Here is an 18,424-nt window from a genome sequence, read left to right as displayed (position 1 = left end):
CTATAGGGTTTCTCCGGAGACATCTGATGAGAGCCTAATATGAGCGGTTTTGTCTATTACATATTTATTTTTTTCCCAGGAGCTTATAATACTTTTCTTTATTCTTCTGGAAATTTAACAATGACACATGTTGGTGTAGAACTTTCTGTACTGAGAATACTCAGGTATTTAACACGTTGACACCAGCATGTTGTCAGCGGAGGCTCACACAATGCTGTGGCTTAATGAACACAAATTTTCGGTGCCAGAGTTCAAGTGTTAATCTGTTCTTAGGCTCCGATGGTCATTTTCCTTCCTTATGTTAGGGAAGCTCTCAGCTGCTATTCAAATCCTATGTCTGTTCTCTTGCCTCATCTTCTGGTGTGCCCATTATCCTTGTGTTTCCTTTTCAGATAAAGTCTAGCATTCCCCATAGGACTTCTTCACATCTCATTTCTCTCTCCATTTGAGTCATTACTAAAATTTTATCTTTAATTTCTCTGTATCTTTCCTTTGAGAGAGTAAGCCCACTTGCTATGCTAAATCCTTTCTATGAAACTTTTCATTTCATTCATTGTACTTTTTCACATCCGGCACTTGGTTTACATTTTAAAATATGACTTTGGTCTCTTTGGTGAAGAACTAATACTGCATTCCTCTTTCTTATTTCATTAATGTTATTTTTCTGTTAGAATGGGTTTGATGTACTGTGTGGATTTTCTTCATAGTTATTTTAAATTCACTGTCCATTAGTCGCCTCATTTGTGGCATTAAGATTGACTTCTGAAGACTTTCCCTTCTCTTTCATTCAGTCATAGAATTTAGATTTTCTGCGCATTTGTTTTGGTTTTTCCCATAGTAGATGCCATAGCTTTAGTTCAGGAAGTCTTCTATTTTTCAGAACCTCTGGTGTACGGTGGGAGAGGGGGCAGTTTGTCTTGGAAGGTGGATAATGAGCTCTCCCCTTGGGACTGAAATCAGACACAATCTCAGCACAAAATTTGTGGTTCCCCTTTTCTCTTCCACGTACGACTCTAGGTATCTTCAGCCAGCAGAGGCTTGTTCCAAAGACAGACTTGCCTGTACTTCCAAAGAGCAGGAAAAAGGGAACTGTGCTTGTCATACTGTAAGCACGAAAACTACCAGGATTCAGTGTCTGTATATACTATCTGGTATCAGGAGGCTCTGTGGAGCTTCCTCTTATCTGTGAAGGAACTCTCCGGAGTCCTGGACACTTCAGTGTCCACACAGTCCTGGCCCTTCTGCATCTTTAATCTATAATCTGCCTCCATAACACTTTATCTGACAGACCCAAGCTGCAGCTCAGGGCTTAGTCAAGCTCGATCCTCAGGGGGTCACTCCTGGTAGTTCTCAGGGAAGTATATGCAGTGCCAAGTATCGGAACAGAGTGCGCTGCATGAAAGGCAACTGACTTAACCCCTGTACTAGCTCTATGGACCTAGCTGTCATTGAAGTATGTTTCTTGACCTACTCAGTTTTGAAAGACTACAGTTTCCCATACTTGATGAAGTAATTCATATCATGATTTTGTCACATCCATGAGCCACCTACCTATCTCATTATATTTGTAACATTTTTTTCTCAGGGACATACTGAGTTGTGCTCAGGGATTACTTTTTTAAAATTTTTAATTAAAATAAATTTAGTCACTTTGAAATTACAAAGTTATTGATGATCAGGTTTCGGGCATAAGAAGTTTCAATACCACTCCCTTCACCAGTGTCCTCTTCTCCAGGCTTACTCTTGCTTGGCAGGGTTCACGGGACCCTGTGAGGTGCCAAGGGATCGAACATGGGTTAACCACATGCAACGCAGAGGCCCTATCACACTGTACTCTCTGGCTTCTTTATAACAACTTTGAAAAATCTTTGTGACTAACTTTAATCTTCTCTGCAATTGGATATAAGTATAATATATATAAGTATAATATAAATTGGATATAAGTGCTATTTGTGGGTCTAATTAAAAGAAAAATAATTTCCAAATGAAAAAAGGAGCCTGAGAGATGGCCCAAAAAGGGCTGGAGCATATGCTTTTTATTTATTTATTTTTTTATAAAGTGTTTGGGTCACACCTGGTGATGGTGATACTCAGGAGTTACTCCTGGCTCCTTACTCAGGAATTACTTCTGGCAGTGCTTGGGGTGCCATATGGGATGCTGGGCATAGAACCTGGCATGTGTGTGTACAAGGCAAGCTCCTTACCTGCTATACCATCTCTCCAGGCCCATGGAAGATATGCTTTATATGCAGAAACCCCACGTTTAATCCCCATCACTGCCTGGTGCCCTGTGGTTGACCTCTTGAGCACTGAGACTGGAGTGTCCCTGAACACCGCAAGTCATTCAAATTTTTTATTTGTATTCATTGAGCTTGAGTGAGAGTATAGCAGGAAAGGTGTTTGCCTTCACATAGCTAAGCCAGATTTGATGCTCAGCATCCCATATGATTCCCGGAGCCCTACCAGGAAGAAGCTCTGAGCACTACCAGCTGTGGTACAAAAAAAAAACAAACACAAAAAATATAATATTCCTTGATATGAAATCATCTGTTGGGCCACCAGTAGTATATGTACTGTCTTTTGGGAGCATCTGAGGTAGGTCCTGGCATGTTCCAGAATGGTTGACCTATGAACAAACTGGAAAGTGTTTCAGATTTCACAAAAACCCAGCATACCTCTCTGTGTGGACATTACCCTGTCAGGAGACTGAACAAGGATGGCTGTCATAAGTCTGAATTCTGTCTCTGTGGTACAGGACTAAAAATAATCCCCTTGGAATCAGAGAAAACTCTCAGTGATATGAGCATTGTATTAGTGGGGCAGATTGTAGAGGTGCGGGGGTGGAAGACGCGGGATGACTGTGTTCAGAAGCTTCATCCAATCTCTGGGGACCAGATTAAATGTGTTTTGACCCCTGCACTAACCCATTTTCGTGTGATACATTTGGTACAAGAAAAGATTAATCACTTATAAAAAACAAGCTAACATCTCTACAGCAAATATATTATTGCCATATAGAATAGGACATAAAGTTTGCTCTTGCATCATTAGCTCAGTCATAATAAATGAGATGCTCTATGTGATGTATAGTATGGTAAAGAAAACACAGCTGTTTGCTTCTGTAGGACCTCGCATAGGTGCACCGCACCTGAGTCTGCTAACACTTATTAAGCCCTCCACAACAAAGCTGCACTACTCAGAACAGTGATGACTGAAAAACCATTATCCATGGATAATTAACTATGTCAGGACACTGAGGTCCTAACATGAGGTCCTCATAATTCCCCACTAAGGGAAAGACAGTAAAGCATTATTATAATATATTACTAATATTTAATAAGAAGACTGTTCTATTTGTGTGTTATTAATGCAAGCTGTAAGTTACAGCAGCATTTGAATTATTGTTAGTTCTTCTGGGTACTCTATCACTTGAAGGGCAAAGCAGCCCTTTGAGTGGAAAAGCCATAAAGAAATACTTCCATTTGGGATTAAGATTTTTAAAATGTATCTGCAATTTGTTCCGTTTATTTTCCCTCCGATCACACAAACATATCTATGGCAGACATTTATCACCAGAAAAACCATCACTAAAATGACCAATATTTAGCGAAGCTACACACTTGTAAAACATTTCGAGTGTACTCATCTCATCTTTAGAAGAATCCATCATTTTGCTTGCCTGAGCATCACAGTCATTTCAAGACTCTCCCCTATAACACAAAGTATTTAAATTTCTCATAACAGGGCTTTGTGATGCTTGAAGACAAAAGCCCCTCTCCATTTATTAAGACGACTTCCTACTGTGTGGGGCTGTTCTCAACCACATAATTAAAATAGCACCTGAACAGGACCATCTGTGAGCATGGATTAAGTTTTTACAAAATAGAAATATCCTTCCCTTTCCCCCCTCTACCAAATGCCTCTAAACCTCACATAGATTTTGTGTGAATGCAAACTAAGAAAGCCTGCCTAAATAAACTTTTACTTAAAAAGAAAGAAAAAAAGAAAGAGGAAGCAAGAGAAAGGAGAGAGGGAGAGAGGAAGAGAGGAAAGTAGGGTAAACACTTTGTTCTTCATGGCAATCCTTCATACATCAATAAAATCAATCAATAAATATCCAGCTCTATAATTACGCAGAGAATGAACAAACTGTCCATCTTTGCTTTCTGTTCCTAGGTTTCTGTCAGTTTACGGCAACCCAGAGACACAACTTGCCACTTAATTTTCCTCTTCCTATTTCAAATATACACATTTTGGAAAAGATATTATTTATACAAAAGGCTGCCAAGACACTGGGTTAGGATGGATTTGGATATACAGACTATTTCACAAGCTAGTCTTATTTAACCAAAATAAGGTCTCTTTGGGAGTTTTTGCACAAACTGCAAATCCATAAATGCCGAGATTATAAACATTGATACAGACATTTCTTCCAGAGGGCTTTCTGACCCGGTGTTAACTTTACATTAGAAATTCATGTTTCTTTAGAAATGTTGGCTTACTTTAGTGAAATGGTTCCTTTGGTGCAGTTGGGGCTGTGATGTCAGCCTGGTTTGATTCTAATAACTCTTATGAAATATTTACAATGAAATGTAACCACGCATGTGTAACAGCTGACTTTAGTGGCAGCCAAGGTTTAGGTTTACCTTTTTCTTTTTTATTAAGGGAAAGAAATCGCTTTTTATATTTTCCTCCCTTCCAGATGATAAATTCCACATGTATTTAATGACTTCCCAGACGTCACTTCCATGTGGTCATCCGTCTGGTGAGGCAAAACTTCAAGATGATTCTGATTATATGACATTGCTGTGCCCTGGAAGAACAGTGGGGCTCCTTCCTGGAGGCGCTTGGAGGAAGGCAGAATCCCGGGGCACTGCAGGAGAAACAGAGGTGGCGAGCAGGGGAGTCCATCCTTCTTTGGAAGCAGACTCGTCACCAGATCCACAATGGTGAACATTTTTCACAGAATCCCCCCTTCTTTTGGTTTTGGGTTGGGGTCCCACCACCTGGTGGTGTGCAGGCCTTACTCCTGACTCTGCACTCAGGGATTAGGGGCCTGCGGGAACCACACGTGATGCTGGGGATTAAACCCAGGTTGGCTGCATGTAAGGCAAGCACCATCTTCAGCCCTTACCCTTCTCCTTCACTTTTTGGGGGGACACACCCAGCTATGCTCAGGGGATTACTTCTTACTCTGTGCTCAGGGACCACTTCTAGAGGGGTTCAGGGGACCATATGTGGTGTTGGGGATTGAACCCACGTTGGCCACATGTAAGGCAAATATCTAACCCCTGTACTAACTCTTCCTGCAGGATCCCTTCTTGTAGGGACATTAAGCACTATACAGTCTTTCACTTTGGGGAACTCTCGAATGCTTTCTTGACCAAAAGAGAAAGGCAAAATCACCAAATCTGAGAGAGAGACACAGACAGAGACAGGGAGAGACAGAGAGAAAGAGAGACAGAGACAGAGAGAGACAGAGACAGAGAGAGACAGAGAGACAGAGACAGACAGAGAGAATGAGAGAGAAAGAGAGAGTTTTTCCAAGCAAGAACATTCAGCACAGAGAATAGAGAGGCCAGAGGATAGCACAATGGGTAGGGCACTTTCCAATCCCTGGCATCATACCACATATAGTCCCCTGAGCCCCACCAGGAGTGATCCCTGAGTGCAGGGTCAGAAGATAGCCTTGAGATGAGCCAGGTGTGGCCCCCAAACTGAAAATCAGAAAACCTTTCTAGAGCAAGAACTCTGGTACAGGGCCACAGGAGGCCCAGAGTGTAGTGTGGTCTTTCTGCCAGGGTTACCGCTTCCATTATAGTAAAGTGTGAGAGGCTGGTAAGATTTTGCCCTTCAGAACAGGTTAGATGTCCACTTCATACCAGAATCTTTTCTCTACGGTCCCGTCTCCAGACTCTTATCAATTACCCTTAAATGACAGGGAGAGATACTGGAATCTGTGCTAACATTTAAGCAGGAGACTTTATGAGCACAGAAACACTAATCTGAATTTTCCCACTTCTCATGAAAATGCAGAAAAACCTTGGAACATGGATGCAGGCCCGGCGGGGCTGCATAGCCACTGCCCACTCCAGACAGGGCATGGCCTTGCTTCCCTGCTCCCCGGGGCCCTCCACTCCCGGTTCTTCCATCTGGGAGACTTGCCAGATGCTGTCAGCACGTCCATTCGTAACCCCCTTGTCTAAAGTTATAAGGAAATTCACAGAGACCTGTGTGGCATGCCCCTATCCTTGAGAGAACGGGAGAACATTTCTCCGAGAAAGCCCGTTTTCCTTCTGAAAACGTCACTGTCTCCACGAGCCTCTTCAACCCTCAAAACCAAGTTTTGCTCTCTTGGTTATACTGCCCAGCCGCAGTGGGACTCCGTCATCCCAGAAACAAAGGCTGGAGGCTGTATGGTGACCTGCGCGGGGAGAACTGGGGGTGCCAGGGGACTCCATCGAGCGCCGCAGAGGTCTCCCAGTCTGTGGCCCCATCGGGGCAGCCCGTGCACCCCTCCAACTTGCACGCAGCCGTATTCACGCAGGCGCGCCGAGGCCCGGCCCTCCTCTCCTCACGGACTCCTCTGCCACAGCCCGTCTGCAAAAGCTGCTGGAAGAGGCTGCGCTTAATACAGCTCCCAATTCTCAGCGGCCCCCTCAAAGCTTTTAAAGCGAGCAGTACATGCAGAATTTCAAATGAAGAACCAACAGCAGAAAGATCATTTACAGTAACTATACAAACAAGCTAAATGAAAGACTTGTGTTCAGTCATTAAAAATAATAATGCTAAAGCCCCGAGGGCTGGAATGTAAAGCTTAGACTTTGTGTGAGGAAACAGAAGGGGGTGGGGGGGGTGGTATGGGGGGGGCGGAGGAAAGGGGGTGTGTGTTTATTATCCCAATAAGGGAACCTGTTCATTTATTTACTAGGCAAATTTTAGAGTACATTCATTCACAGTGAAAACTTACTTGATCTGATATTATAAAAAAGTTAACAGCCACAAATGGAAAAAAAAAATAAGGAGGGGGTTGTGGGAAGCTCTTTTCAAGCTGAAAGGTGCTTTCGCAAGACACAAATCACAGGGTGAAGAGGCTGAGAGGCCCAGCCCCTAGGAACTCCCGTGCCCCAGTTCAGCTCCCGGCATCTCCTGAACCCGGCCCGGAGTCCGTTATAGAGTCATCTCTCCCTCACTCTGCGCGGGAGGCCGCACATCATGACAACAGAGAAGAGGCCAGGTCTCCGGACCTGCCTGCCTACAACAAGTTTCTGTAAAGTAATGAATACAGACAGCTGGGGGACCGTCCACCTGCGCTGCCCGCCTCTGCCTGCCTGCACGGTGAAGCCACCAGGGATTGGCAGAAGGTACTTGTCTGACAGGGCCAGGACAGCCTTTCTCCTCCGTGACAGCCTGGGCCTCCCCTCTTCAACCTGACCCGCCATAATTCCTTCACGAGGCAACGGCGAGGCAGCTGACAGTAGCAGCTGCAGCTCGTAAGCGAGATGGATGGAATTTTCATAACTAGTTCCCCAAGTTACATTTTACCTTCAAGATAATTTATGAGCTGCTCCGGAGCCTTGAAGAGACAATATGCTTGCCATAAAATTAACTGTAACAGTCTTGTAGGTTATAATTAACACTGGGAGGGTAGCACCAACTGGATGAAACACAGGGCATAATTGATGGTGAAACTGGAAATGAAGCGAGCCAACGGTATCATTACCCGTGCGCACAGCCTGAGCGCAGCCTCTGCGTTTGCGGGGTTAATGAGACTCACCTTCCAGGACCAGATTCTGGTAGGAGAGAGGCCAGAGCTGGGGGCAGTGGTGGGTGTTGGGTGGATGGGGAGGGGCTAAGTGGAGGCTTTGCTGGCAAGGCCACGGGGCCCCTGGACGGAGGCGGAAGCTGGTGGCAGTGTGGAAGGAGAACCCGGAGCCGAATATGCCTAGCGGATGGCAGTCTTGGCCCCCTAAAAACCTCAGGGCCAGGCAATGCTACACCCGTGCAGGGTATGACATCTTTCTCTGTGAGCATGGCTGCAGTGAGAGAAGCAGGCCTTCCAAGATGTTCTTCACAGGTACATCAGAGTCCGGCCGAATACAGGAGAACTAACGGCATGTCCATTTATGGCGGGTGTTATCTTAGGGAAACAGTAAGGTGGCTGGTCAACCTGATGCCTGGCTAAACTAAAAAAGTACCATGCAGAGCATACCCTGGAGAGGAAAGGAGTCGGAAGAGCCAAGTCAATCTCACCCATTCTCTTCTTGCATTATACTAAATGACCTGATGAATATTTAACATACACACACCTAGAGTACATTCAGACACATGGTGTCATGCAAGTAGGTCCAACAAGCAGTGTGAAGGTGATTGACCTATTTTTGTTTTTGGATTTGTTTTGTTGTGTGTGTGTGTGTGTGTGTGTGTGTGTGTATGTTTGGGTCATGGGACAAGATATCTAACATCTTTCTGATAAATGGTGCAACAGTGTCCCCTACAGGCCGACAGAGCTGCTCCTTACTATCCCCTGCCCCACCACCACCCCCATTCTGCTCCCAATCAGAAGGCAGAGTGAAACTTTTATCTGTATGCTACAATATACAGAACACATTTGTAAAATACACTAGGGACAACCCTAAGATTGAATAAAATTAATCCTCTTCGATCACAGTAAATTTTTCTAGATATTAACATACTGTAGAATTGGTGATTAATTCCTGATCAGAGAAAATAAATAAATGTTCCCTATTCACACTCAAGTCAGCCTCCACTAACTCTACCCCCAAAAGACTTCACTTGGAGGATTTACAGATTCTTGGTGGACAAGCTTTGATGTTATTATCAACCCTTCTACTTTAACGTTTCCTTGTGTTTTGGAATTGGGTCATCCCCCTAAGCTCCCCATGGTGGTAAGGGGCTATTTCCAGCTCAGTGCTTGGGGGTGACTCCAACCAGTGAGTACTTTGGGGTACCATGGGGTGCCAGAGATTGGACTTGGCCTCCTGCCTACTGAGTATGTGCTCTGGTCAAATTCTCTCCAGTCCCTAATTTTTTTTTTTAAATCTTATCACCTTCTAAAAGACTGTAAGCAATATAAAAGACATAGCATTGCTCTAAGGTTTAAAAAAAATGTTCTCTAAAAATTTCTGGTAGGGCCTTGGTCTCTCAAGCTCGTGTTCTCCTTTAAACACGTATCTCACTTGTTTGTCTCTATGTATCTTCGCTTGCTTTGCTTGCTCAGTCTTTCAAGGCCGTGTTCTCTCTTGAACACGGATTTCTTTTCTTCTTGCCCCTCACATCTTTCTAAGTTTTGTTCAATAACAACTATCTTGCCTCACTTTAAAAAGAAAAGAAGGAAGAAGAAAGAGATCTTTATGGTAGGGAGACTTCTAGAGCACAAGCTGGACACTGCATCCTTTTAGAGAGACACACATCCACCAGTGAAAAGGGCTTAGTTCCAGAGGGAACAAATACAGATACACGCACAGGCTAGCTTCACACGGGGAAGGAGACTGGAAGGTCTCCGGGCCCCAGGTTGTGAGAGTCACAGCAAACGATCAACTGGCCAGCCAAGAGCAAAGCTGTGTCACTGCTCCTCCACCAGTCTCGCAGATCAGTGTCAGAGCTGGGGAGTCTCGGTAAGGATGCCATCTGCCCTCGCGGGGCTGCCTTGGGCAAGATGCTCTGCATCTCTCTGGCCCCATTTCTCACCCCACAAAGCCTTTCAAAACTCTGACACTCTGCAGTAACATTGCTTACATCAGAGCCTGTGCCGATTTCAAAGAAAGTGTAGGTAGAAGGGTGGGAGCTGCTGCCTGGGACCTCAGAGAGCGCTCCCCACCTTGTCAGAGCTGAAGGATGCCTCCCGGGGCATCAGGATCAAGCTTTGCCTGTCACAGATGAAGCTGCAGAGATCCAGAGGATCAGTGATACAGCCCGAATCACAGATACTCTCAAGTTAGGATTCCAACGGGCAGCCAGGCCTCTGTCAATTCTTGGTGACACAATTTAGCACAGGGTCTGCCACAGGGAAGGATCCATTTCACATCCCTCCCTGTAGCAGTTTACCAATTTCAGTACTGGGAACTGAGGTTGGGGAGATAGTACAGTGGGTAGGGTGTTTGCCTTGCACACGGCTGATCTGAGTTCGAGTCCAGGAATCCCACATGGTCTCCTGAGCACTGCCAGGAATAATTCCTGAACACAGAGCCAGGAGTAAATCCTGAGCAATGGATTTGTGCCTCCCCCCACCACCAAAAAAAAAATTTCAGTATTCAGGACGCCCTGTTATTTCACATGGAGACATGTTCTCAAAGGAGAGGACACTCGGGATGAGGTTTAGTCTTGTCTTTCTAGTTTGGAACAAAAGGAACTGACGGTAGATAATTTTTTACTGAACGGTTAGGAAGTAATAGGTACTTATTCAGGGTGTTTTACACAGAATCCCTTAAACAGCCTATGGAATAGGTTTTTATTATTTCCCCGCCAGGCGAGTTACAAATGAGAAAATTGAGGTTCAGAGGGGTTATGTAACTTGTCTAGTTAGACTCTATAATTGTAACTTGGCTGGAATTATAGGCGTGGGTCTGAGATTCAAACCCAGGTAATCTGACTCGGAATCTAGGCTCTCACCCACCCTGCCATATTGAATGAAATTGACTTGGAAAGAAAAACACTTTTTTTTTTCTTCCCCCAACCTCCTCCCCCCACCCCTGCCCCAACACATCTATTTAACATTGAAACTAGGTCCCTCCAGAGAGATCGCAGTCCAGATCTGATCTGATTTTGTCCTAAATCTTACACAATCAGATTGGCACTTCTCCCCTTGGTCTTTGCGTGTTCAGAGATGAGTGGTCTGCAGCATCCTCATAGGGCAGCCTTCCCCCAGGGGCCGGGTGGTCGCCGAGAGGGCAGGGGGCGTGATACACCAACACTTTGGGAGATCTGGCACCTTCTTCCTCGGAAAAAGGCTCCCAGTATCCAGACTTAGTCACTTCACAGTGATTATGGTACTGAGAAGAGTCACTGAGCTCATCGAACTCATGGCATTTGGGACCAGAGAGGCACTTGCTATTGGTGGCGCCAAGGTGTGACCGACAGCTCACTTACCCCCAGCTCACCCAACATCGCTGAAGTGCCAGGCATATACACTCCACTCCGCTATACCAATGAGCCGAGAATCCCTGCCACAGTTCCCTTGTCACGGGATATTTATGAAGGTAATGTGGCCTTCTTTCAGGTAAAGGCCTTTGAGGTGACAGCATTTATTTGAAAAGTCCTCGGGATCCTAGGCATGGGTGATTGAAGGAAAAAGTAAGGCTGTGCTGGGTTTCCCCTGGCAGAGTCTTCTGAATATGGGCACCCCACAGAGAGCTCTCAAATAGAACCTACTAGAACTGTAAATTCAAATGTTAGAACAAGTGATCATTTTTGAATGAAGGTCAGAAAAGAAAAATTTTTTAATTTTTTTCCCCTCCTAGAGTCCCTTTTTATTTTGGTTTTGCTTTGTGATGCTGAATAGGAAGGTCACAGGAACTCCCGAAATTTTAGGAAAAGGCTCCACGTTTCACTTAGAAAAACAAGTCTGTCCTTCAGTTAGAAAGTAAGTTCCAGAAGAGAAGAAATTACATCAGTTTGTTGACTGCTGTAGCTCCAGTACCTAGAACAATACCTAGTAAATCAGAGGCAGTAAACCTTTATGGAATAAATAATGAATCCCTGTTTTTCTTTACAAGTTTAAGAAGCGCTGCCCTTGAGAAATATCAGTGACTAATCAGTTAGAAAACTATCCAGAGCAGACCTCAGACTAAAGCCCATGTGCTGATTTTATAAATAAGATGCACAGAAGTCAATTGGCTCTTGTCTCCCATAAAACTGTTCAAATAATGACAGTAACAATGGTAATAACATTAACAACACTTGCCTCCTTAAGATAAGTTGCTGTATCTTGGGGGGAAAAAAAAAGGTAACCCTATCTCTAGACTCATTTAATCCTTGCTCTAAATTTATACAATGCTTCAATTCCTACACATTTATGAGGAGGTTTTATGGAGTTATCGGATTTTATGGAGTAATCTGGGGCAGAGACACAAAGGCCGTTCTTTTGCTAAGGGCAGCAGAAAGCACAGACTCCAATTATCAAGGAAGATGGGACAGATGCATTAAAGCAGACGGACACCGATGGGAATTGGCAGGCCAGACTCCCTGCTTCTGCCTTGAATTTATTTCCTTCCTTCCTTCCTTTCTTCCTTCCTTCCTTCCTTCCTTCCTTCCTTCCTTCCTTCCTTCCTTCCTTCCTTCCTTCCTTCCTTCCTTCCACCCCCCACCACTGCGGGCACGTTCAGCTGACCGCAGTGGCTAGCTACTAAACAGTGATGTCACGGCTTCACATCCCCAACACCTCCTGCCTGGTGGGCAGCCACGTTCCCTGGCAAGAGGGAGAGCAGTGGACACCAGTCTGAACGAACTCTATCAGCTTCCTCCTCTCGCAGCCATCCCCAAGGCTAGTGGCCTGACTTTGGGGGACTACACCTCTTTCTGGCCGAAAACAAATTCCAGCCCAGATGCCACGTCTCCAAGCCTCCTTGTGCCTTGACGACCGCGTCAGGACATCAGCCAATTATCAGCAAGAGCTGCGACTGGTGAGCTCTGGACTAGTGAACTTAAACCTACTTGTGGTCGCAGTTTTGTGCTCTCTGGCCTGAAAATCCACCTCCTTATTCAGAGGAATGCCCCTAGTTGTCCCTCTTATGCCCTGTCTCCCCCCTCCTCCACCCATGTTGTTTTTCCTGGCTTTCTCCAGTTTGACATCAGAGGACCTAGACAGGCAGGCTCAGAAATGAGACCGCGTCATTCTGTCCTGGTCCGCAGGGAGTCATTGTGTCCACACAGTGCTCTGTCTCCTGTGGGAAGCAAGGGTGCAGTCCTTGGGCTGAAGCACCAGAAAAAGCTTATTGGAGCTCTCACTGCACCTCCTGTTTCAAGCTTTCCACACTACCTGCACCTGCTGCACCCTCACTTGGATGGAACGGAGGGATATCGTGCTCAGTGAAGTAAGTGAGATAGAGTAAAAAAGGGCAAATACTGGATGAACTCATTTATCTGTAGGATAGGAGGATAAAGGGGATTCAAGGTGCCAAAGGGGGAATAGCTAGATTACCCCGACCCTAGAGTATAGGAATAAGAAGGCCAGGAGAGGAAAGAAATCCTGAGATGGGGGAGAGGAAGAAGAGGTGGAGGGGCACGGGCAGGGGTCTTGGGCATATTGGTGGCGTAGAAATGGGGTATATGGATAGACCTAAACCATAGAGCCAATGACAACAATGTAAGCATAAGGTCCATATTACAATAACTAAACTTAAAGATGTGTCCGTTATAAAGACGGGGGTGGGGGGAAGGGAACCTGGGGGGTATTGACGAGGGAAATTGACCTTGGTGATAGGACTGGTGTTCAACTACAGCTTGCAACTCTGATCTGGACAACTTTGTAAATCATGATGCTGTGATAAAAAATTTTAAAAGAACAAAACACCTCACAGTATTAATTTCCTTTTTAATCCTCAATTCTCCTCCACCATCTAGAAATAGAATCTCTAGCAAGAGTTACCAAGCACAACACACTCTGGCTCCAGAGGCTGCTGGATTATTCTAGAAAAGAAAGGTCCTACTAAAGAGTGACTTTTAAAATTAAAAAAGAAAAATCTAATGTTTTTAAATATGCACATGAAAACTTGCAAAAGCATTAGTTGTCAGGAAAATTTAAATCAAAGTCACAATAAGACGGCACTGTGAAGTTGATAACCTAAGAGGGGAAAAATAACAAGAGTTGGTAAGTTGTAGAGAAATAGAATCTTGTGGGAAAAAGTCAGGTAGTTGCTCAAAAAAGTTAAACACAGAGTCAGCACAGATCCCAGCAACTCTACTTCTGGGTAGATATTCAAAGAAACTGAAAATAGCCACTCAGACCCATACATGAATGCACATACAAGCACTATTTATCATAAACAAAACAGAGAAAGAACCTAAACGTATATCATCTGATTAATGGACCAACAAACTGTGGTATGTCCATATAGTGGAACATTACTTGCCCATAAAAATGAGTAAAATTATGTACTATAGCATTAGTGAAACTTGGAAACATTTTGCTAAATGAAAAGAAATTCAGGTACTAAAGGCCATGAATGAAATGCTCCTGATTACAGGAAACCGCTCCAAACAGACAAATCTCTAGACAGAAGGTAGATTAGTAGTTGAACAGAAAGGGAATTAAGCAAGGCTATTAACAGGTTCAGCATTTCATTTTGGGGTAAGGAAAATCCTCTGGAGATAACGGTGATGGCCACACAATTTTGTGAATACCGCACCTCTCCACCCCATCACTTAATGGTACACTTTTATAAGATAAAATTTATGCTATATGAATTACACCTTCATTTTTAAGATCCCAAAGGCCCAGTTTTCATCTTAATTTTTGTATATGTACCTTACTTTGCCAAAAAGTAAAGATACAGCTTTCAAGTCAAGAGAAAAGAAGCACGGTTAATGCTCTGAGTGCTGTGCGGCTCCCCACACTTTCCTTCGCAGCCAGCAATCTGCTCACAGCCAATCCTCAGGAACACACAGAGTCGAGGCGAACCCCATGATGTAAAGCAACGCCATCACGGGGCAGTGGTGAGAAACTTCTCATTTCTCTTTAACATATTGCTCTCGTGAGGCTGGAGTGATAGCACAGCAGATGGGCTGTTCACCTTGCACGTGGCTAACCCAGGTTCAATTCCCAGCATCCCATATGGTCCCCTGAGCATTGCCAGGAGTAACCCCTGGGCATCACCAGGCGTGACCCTAAAAGCAAAATAAAATATCACCCTCGTCTGGAGAAGGTGTCTATAATGGAGGCAATACAGTTCAACCTCAGGGGTTGTCAATATTACAGCAACCCTAGCCTTCCCAAAGTCCCCTACAATGAAGCGCTTTGTTGGACGTGAGCGACCCGCCATTCTCTTGAGCAGCGGTGGCTCCACCACTTCCCTTCCACCGCCTAAATGCTCACTCATTAAATGCTCCTCCCCAGATTAATTCTCCTACACCGGCCGCTGGGCAGCTTCTCTGAAGCACAGCTTCTCAAGCAGCACTTTGTACACAGCAAGCATGCAAATACACAGAGACCAAAATGTGTGTTGAACAAAACCCTCCTCGTTGCACAAAGTCCAGGCCTGGGATGTGCCAAGTCTCTCTGCAGAGGTCAGAGCTGACGGGCTTTGAAACCAGTCTCCTCCGTGGACACAGGAAGCTGGGGGAGCTTTAAATAGATTTACTCTTATGAATTGACAGCAAGTGAACATATAGCTTGTGATCTGTCCATTGTTGGTGCTAATTAGCATCACTATGATGTTTCTTTGAAAAAAAATGAATAAAGAAACAAATATACCTACTCAATTAACACTATGTGCTTTCTTCTGCTTTTTTTTTTTTACAAAAACTAAGTTGGAGTAGAATAAAAGTGTGCAAAAATCATACATATTGTTCAGTGGCTGGAGATCGAAATGGACACTTTTATTTATTTATTTATTTTTGTAAAGCATTTTCTCTAATCCTTGATTCATCTACATTCTCTAAACTGAGCAAGCAGGCAGGAATAAAATATTTGATTCTCATTCTGACATGGTCGCAGCAAAGGAAACCACTCCTTTCCTTAAGCTGACCTACGAATAATTATCCTATAATAAATACGCCCTCAAAATTATCAGCAATCTGGGAAATACCCTGGAGAGTCGAAGAACATAAAGGCACTGATTTTAACAATATTTTATTTAGAAAAACAACTCGGGCCTGGGCATTGAACTGTACCTTTTCTTTAGCGCACTTTTCAAATGATAATTTCTTCCACTGTCACCATTAAATCTTAATCCATTCCAGCTCCTTGCATGGGTCATTGAGTCTATATGTACTGCTGTTATTTTAAAATGTTTCCCCTTGGTAGGGAAAGAGGGGGAGAAAAGATGTTGAGAGGCAGATGGGCCTCTTCACAGTTCATTTATCAAACCTAATACACTGAGCCCCACCCTCCTCTCACTCACTATTGCGGTTAAACTTCCATATAATTTGGTAATCATTTTCATTATCAGAGAGTGACCCCAAAGCAGCCTATGCGGGGACACCCAGTCCTTGCAGCTGCTCTTTTTTCTGCCTCTTCCTACAGTAGATCCTAAGAACCTCGGAGTTTATTAGCTGCAGACTGACCTTTGGGCTGTAGAGGTCAAGAAGGGGTCAGATCAGAGGGCTTGCCCAGTTCTTTAAAAGCTATAACAAGCTGTCCATCAGGCGGAGTGGACTGTATAAACAAAGCCACATCTTCAGAAATTCTGTACCACTTCTGTTAACACTTACCCTGCATTCATCCAGCTTCTCCCAATGTACTTTGCATCATTCAGCTCTGGGGAAGTGAATAGACAGCCCTAATAAGCCTATTTGGAGAGGGTTGTTTATGGGATTACCGAGCTTGGGGAAGGAAACCCACGGCACTCAGATGTGCCTCTGGAGTCGCAGGGTTGGGTGACACTGTGACAAACTCGGTTACCCTGAGTCATGCAGAATTGACACTTTCCTCCAAAAGCTAAATTGCAGGGAACATATGCTTTCAGTTTAAGAGACTCGGGAACTCCCAAACAATGGCTCAGCTCCTAGCCTGGGAGAGATTAAAAAAAAAAAAATCTTAAAGCCAAATGGCAAGTTTTGCTGAACATGTTCTCCCCGTGTCTCATGCTCTGGATGAACCTGCCAGCGCGGGGCAGTGGGGAGACCTTTGTCACAACAGACCAACTGTTACGACAGACCAACGCCAAAGTTCCTGCCGGCCGCAGAGGAGTCTCCATTCACCTCAATAATTTCTGGGAGCTGCACAATTCCTAACACATTCTCCAACGTGCAATATCAGGTAATAAGAGTCATCTGTATTTAGCTTTCAGGGGTAAAAAAAAAATCTATTATCTGATCTAACTGATCCCCGGATAGTTCTGATGAAAGTAGAACACTCTATCCTACTGCGTGGCCTTTGGCGGGCACTTACGATGTTTCTGTCAAAGCACCTTCCCCTCACCCCCTCACCCCCTCACCCCACTCTGGTAATTCCAGAGCAGGGCAGCTCCCTGCACCCAGTGGGCCGTGCGAGGGCGATTCCTTCCCACTCTCACCCCCTCTCCCCGCCTCACGCCGGCCGAGCCTGACTCCAGACGCCAGCGCAAGCTTTGATGCTGCGGCGAGAGCAAGGTGTATAGTAACAGTGGTCTGTTTCTCGGGATCATGGGGGCCCCCGAGTCCTTTAGATCGGTCACCGAGATGGGAAACATCAAGCGGGGGCAGAGGCGGCGGTGATGGTTATTTAATACTCTGAGGACCCTCTTCATCCTGCGCTCTCTCAGGCCTGGGACTCGGAGGAGGTCTGCAGAGTGTCAGCTGCAGCGCCCGTTCCCTTCTCCGCCCCTACCGTAAAGTACTTGGGAATTCTTGTTTCAGATGCTAGACTACATCAACTTCAACACTGGCTCCAGCCCCTGATTAAACGGTTAGCAGCAAGGGCCAGAGAGGCTGAAGCCAGACTCTCTTCTAAACAGCCCATTTTGCCCGTGTTGTCTGATGATTTGGTGTATCAGGAAATTACTGTTAACACACCAGATGCTCTCAACAGAAGAAACCATTCTCCATACTTGGTCTCTGAGTTGGGCTGGTTTGGGAAGGGCGGGATGGGATAGGAAAGGGATCGCAGAAATTTTTCTCTCTCTTTCTTAGTTACTAAGAATCCCCAGGGAGAAAAGATATAAAATACAATAGAGAGAAAACAAGAAAAAAACAAACCCAAACAAAACAAAGACAACAACCTCTTAGAAGTCCTCACGCTGACATTTCATTGTTTAACACAACATGCACTTAAATGAATGTACATGTTTAAAGTGTAAAAGAAGGAAAAAAATTTAAATTTATTACTGAAACTTAAACTAGAGACCATTTAACTAATGTAGTTGAAACTGCCATTTATCCTGCCTACACTACACAAAGGGAGCAGGAGACAGGAGAGTAGCATCAGGAATTTAAAAATCATTGCAATACAAGTCTGAATTTAGAGAGCATATCCATACTTGAAGAAAACTGCTTCCCAATACCCACTGAGGATGGAGCACTCATACTCCTTAATCTTGCCAATCTTGGAAAATGCTCAACTTGAGCCATGTTCAGACAAATCTATTTTTATGATAATTGTTAGTAGCAAAGCCATCAATTACTGCAAATTCTGTTGCACGAACTCATTCGAAGACTATTATGGCTATCAATAAATGTATTTGACTTCTAAGCACACGGAACTTTCGGCATCATATAAGACTTGGATAAGATAGAGTACCATCCTCTGTCCCTTCCCCCTTTTGCTGAG

At 44.6% G+C, this 18,424-nt stretch overlaps 1 protein-coding gene across 1 annotated transcript in view; it reads right to left on the bottom strand.

Annotated features, from left to right (window-relative positions):
• Positions 1-18,424, bottom strand: part of FTO (FTO alpha-ketoglutarate dependent dioxygenase) — a 414,772-nt gene that overhangs the window by 154,579 nt on the left and 241,769 nt on the right. The gene's annotated exons all lie outside the window — the stretch shown is intronic.

The sequence above is a fragment of the Sorex fumeus genome, unplaced genomic scaffold, assembly GCF_029834395.1.
Source record: "Sorex fumeus unplaced genomic scaffold, SorFum_2.1 ptg000122l, whole genome shotgun sequence".
NCBI classification, from domain to species: Eukaryota; Metazoa; Chordata; class Mammalia; order Eulipotyphla; family Soricidae; genus Sorex; species Sorex fumeus.
Note: the sequence above shows the minus strand (reverse complement) of the source record. Positions and strands in the feature narration are given on the sequence as shown.